The sequence below is a fragment of the Taudactylus pleione genome, unplaced genomic scaffold (genome assembly GCF_031769625.1).
Source record: "Taudactylus pleione unplaced genomic scaffold, aTauple2 ptg002270l, whole genome shotgun sequence".
Classification (NCBI taxonomy): Eukaryota; Metazoa; Chordata; class Amphibia; order Anura; family Myobatrachidae; genus Taudactylus; species Taudactylus pleione.
The window spans coordinates 109,200-114,211 of NW_028286661.1; positions in this window are offsets into that span (position 1 = coordinate 109,200).

Sequence of the window (5,012 nt, forward strand, 5' to 3'; positions counted from 1 at the left end):
AAAAAAAACTACATACTATGTACAAGCGACATTAAGTCACTATACATAGTAATTAACCATCAAGATGGCTGCAACACAACCTGACACTACATATCGACATTGACACAAATTTCAAACAGGCAGATACATTTCATCATGGACAGCACAGATTTTATTCTAACAAAGAACTATTTTTGGTACGAGGACACCTTCTTCCTGCAAGTGAAAGGTACCGCCATGGGTACATCATTCGCACCAAGCTACACAAATTTTTTTGTAGCTTGGTGGGAAGACAATCACATTTGGCAGAATAATCCATTCTTAGATAAAATCAAAATATGGTGAAGATTTATAGATTACCTTTTTTTCATATGGGACGGCACGAAAGAGGAACTGTCTGATTTTCTCTTAATGATGAACAGAAACACTTTGAATCTAGAATTCACGTTGGTTTACAGTAAAGAATTTGTAATTTTTTTAGATTTGGAAATCCTTGTTAAGGATAATCAACTGCAAACAAGGAATCATGTAAAAGAGGTGAATGGTAATAACCAATGATCATAAAAATTGGATCAGGAATATTCCGGGTGGTCAATTTCGTCGTCTCAGAAGAAAATGTACGGAAGAGAATACCTTCAGACAACAGAGCATTGAAATGAAGAGAAATTTTGTTCAAAAAGGATACAAATGAAAAACAACTAGAATCTGAAATCGATAAGGTGTCCAAACTTAATAGAAAAGATCTTATAAAATATAAACCGAAAAATCAAGATGATTATGGACCATTATCATTCATCACACAATATAACAGTAACCATACAATTTTTGAAAGGATTCTGCATAAGCATTGGAAGATATTACTCTTAGATGAAGATGCAAACAAGATACTTCCAGAAAAAACGAGAATAATATATACTAAAGCAAGAAATCTTAAACAACAATTGACTAGAAGTTTCCTACCTACAAACATTAATAACACAAGAAACAAAGAGAAAAAATGGTTTCCATTAATGCATGAAATGTACAGGCAGCAAGAATCAAACAACAAACACAAAAGCTATTTTTGAATTTACCTCAAAAACAACAAAAAAAACAACACAAAATTATGAATGCAGTTTCCTGCTAAACAGAGGGGGCCATATACTTATTGGAATGTCCGTGCGGCACACAATAAAAAAACAAGAATTTACGAACATATTAACAATATCAAGAAAGGATTGATGACCCACAGTGTCTCAGCACATTTCAGTTAACATCACAATAGGAATCCGAAAGGTTTGAATTTTTGGGCATCCAAAAAGTAACCCCAAACTGGAGGGGTTAAAACATAGTTACTTTATAAAAAAAAAATGAGACGAAATGGATATATGCTTTAAGAACTTTGGATCCATACGGAATCAAAATAGATATTGAGCTGAAGGCATTTTTATAATTTAAAAAAATATATATCTTAAATATTGACATACAAATCTTATTTTACACATAGATTTATGTTTATCGTAATTTTTACACATATATACACAATTTAGAATGAGCAGATAACTGACAGAAATAAGCGAATGACAAATGTATGTTGTCAAATGTATTTTATTTTATCTTTATGGAACTATATGGTTGCCACCAAAAAGAAGGAGGAAGTTCCGTTTTTGAGACTTCTTGTTTTAAATCAATTGTTCAATAAAGAATAGTACAAATAGAGGCGACAAGCAGCCTCATTTCTATCTTTGACAAAGGACCCAGAGAGGTTTGAAACGCGTAGGAGCAGGAGAGTGTGAGGTCACGCGGAGCAGTTCCCATCCAATCGAGCCCACTCGATACCCGGCTGCCGCTGTCATCTTCACAGCGTGGCTTGCAGAGTGAGATCTGGAAGGAGAAGGCACCCCGTGCGAGGGAGAAGATCGCCACAACCAGTGGCTGCTGTCATCTTCACATCACGGCATGCAGAGTTGGACCTGGAAGGAGAAGGCACCCCCGTGCAAGGGAGAAGATCGCCACAACTACCGGACACTCTCAGGTAGAGTAAGGGAAAGTTAGGATAGGAACCAATACACTGACTATCACCTATAGAAGCGCTGGCAAGTTACCAGCAAGCCTCAAACTCTCACAATTTATCCAAAAGAGTATAAACATATAAATGTCATTTGTTTGTTTGTCCGCTCAGCCAACATTAAGTGCTTAAACTTTTTTCTATTCATTTCAATATTTATTTAAGCAGCTAGTCAAGCGCAGACACTCTATTCTTTTACAGCAATAAAACAATTTTTCATAATTGCATTTACCAACAACAGAAGTTTTACTGTATAATCCCATATACAGGTTGAGTCTCCTATATCTAAAATGTTTGGGACCAGAAGTCTATAATTTGGAATATGTGCATAGCATAATGAGATATAGTGGAAATGGGACCCAAATCTAAACACCAAATGCACTAATGTTTCATAAAAACCCAGTGCCGGATTGGGGCATGATGGGCCCACCGGGGGAATGCAATGACAGCGGCCCATACTTATGGGTGTGGCCAGCCTCCAGAGGGGGTCTGGGCCCCTTTAATTATATGCATATATATAGTAAATACTGCTAGTGAATGCATGATAATGTACCAGATTAATAACAGCAGTGCATTGTAGAAAATACACAGTAGTCCTGTGCAGTATAATTCAAGTGCACAGTCTGGAACCTGACCCCTAAAGAAGGGGGAGGGCCCTCAGGCACTGGGGCCCACCGGGGGTTTCCCCTGTACCCTTGAGGGCCAGACCGACCCTGTATATACCTTATGCACACAGCCTGTAGGTAATTTTATATAATATCTATAGTCATTTTGTGCACCAAACAAAGTTTGTGTACATACACAGAATTAATTTATGTTTCATATGTAAACACCTCATGCACAAGGCCTGAAGATAATTTTATAATAAACAAAGTTTCTGCATATTGAACCATCAGAAAGCAAAGGTGTCACTAGCTCAGTCGTCCTAAAAAAATTCTGGATTTTGAAATATTTGGATATAGGAGACCCAACCTGTATTTACTATACAGTATAATCAGCACTGATAATAATTCACATCACTACACCTCTAATTTTTAATACTTTTGAATCCTGTGAGTAGTGTGATTATTATGATTATATTAACGGTTATACAGTATACATACATATAGACCACACTTGCCTATTCTCCCGATTTGGTCGGGAGCCTCCCAAAAATTGGGTGCCGCTCCCGGCCTCCTGGGAAGGCAGGCAAGCCTCTTGCAAGCTGCCGACCCCTCCTACTCCCCTCCCCACCCCTCGCGATGAGTGAGAATCCCAGGCAGAGAGGGGGCCTGTAACGCGATTCACGCTGAATGCGTCATTTTGGCCCCACCCCCTGCTTCACAATGCCGGGATTATCGGCATTGTTTAGTAGGGGTGGGGCCAAAATGATGCGAGTGCAAGGACATGCTCCCCACTCCACCCACAACAGCCGGCCACGCCCCCCCAGTTTTACCGATCTGGCTGCCCCCTCCCAGAAGGGCCAGCCAGAATGTCGGCATCTCTGACATAGACATGTGCCTTTGATATTATTTACATTTATTATTAGAGATGTGCACTGACCCCCCGTGTTTTTTTTTGGATCTGTATTTATCTTCGTGTTTTGGTTTTGCAAAACTACCCTCAAGTGTTTTGGTTTTGGTGTTACTGGATTTTAAAATGAAAAAAATGCTAAAAAGTTTTTAAAAACAGCTAAAAACACGTAATGTTTGCAATCCAAAATGTAAAATACGAATTCCGAACGATTGGAAGATCAGAACCACGATTTGGATTTATCCAGAACTCCTCAGGAGATTAGAACCGCAACTCAGATCTGTCTGGATCCCCGAAATTCACCTGGGTCCGGATTTCTGGAGAACTGAACCGCACCATCTGATGCATATACTGTATGTGTACCCCACTCACCCTGTGATATTAACATCTTCAGCACACATATACAAATACATACTGTACATTCCCTTCACTTTAAAAACAAATCATGACAAATAAACAGCCACATGTGTACAAAGCAAACAAACATTTTTGTCTACAAACAAAATCATTTAATTAAAAAACGAAAATATGCAAAAAACAAAACAAAATTACTTTATGTGTTGAATCTAGAGATGTGCACTGACCCTCGTGTTTTGGTTTTGGTTTTGGTTATGGATCTGGGTCTCCCCTGGTTTTGGATCTGGATGGGTTTTGCCAAAACCTCACTTCCGTGTATTGTTTTTCGGTTTTGGATCTGGATTTTTTCTTAAGAAATCATAAAAACAGCTAAAAACACAAATTGACCTTTTTTTTGTTCCTACAGTATTATTAACCTCAATGACATTTATTTCCACTAGTTTCCAGTCAATTTTGACCACCTCACAGCTCACAATAATCATAATAGTGATAAATAGAGTTGAGGACTGTGCAAAGATGAGGATTGAAGAATTGATAATTAGTGCAGCCCCTGGCTGAAGAATTAATAATTGGTGCAGTCACTGGCAGAATAAATTAATTGATAATTGGTGCAGCACCTGGCTGAAGAATTAATAATTGGTGCAGCCCCTGGCTGGATAAATTAATTGATAATTGGTGCAGCCCCTGGCTGAATTGATATTTGGTGCAGCCCCTAGTTAGCTGAAGAATTAATAATTGGTGCAGCCCCTGGCTGAAGAATTGATAATTGGTGCAGCCCCTGGCTGAAGAATTAATTATTGGTGCAGCCACTGGCTGAAGATTTAATAATTGGTGCAGTTACTGGCTGAAGAATTGATAATTGGTGCAGCCCCGGGCTGAATTGATAATTGGTGCATCCCCTGGCTGGCTGAAGAATTGATAATTGGTGCAGCCCCTGGCTGAAGAATTAATTATTGGTGCAGCCCCAGGCTGAATTGATAATTGGTGCAGCCTCTGGCTGAAGAATTGATAATTGGTGCAGCCCCTTGCTGGCTGAAGAATTGATAATTGGTGCAGCCCCTTGCTGGCTGAAGAATTGATAATTGGTGCAGCCACTGAATGGCTGAAGTATTGATAA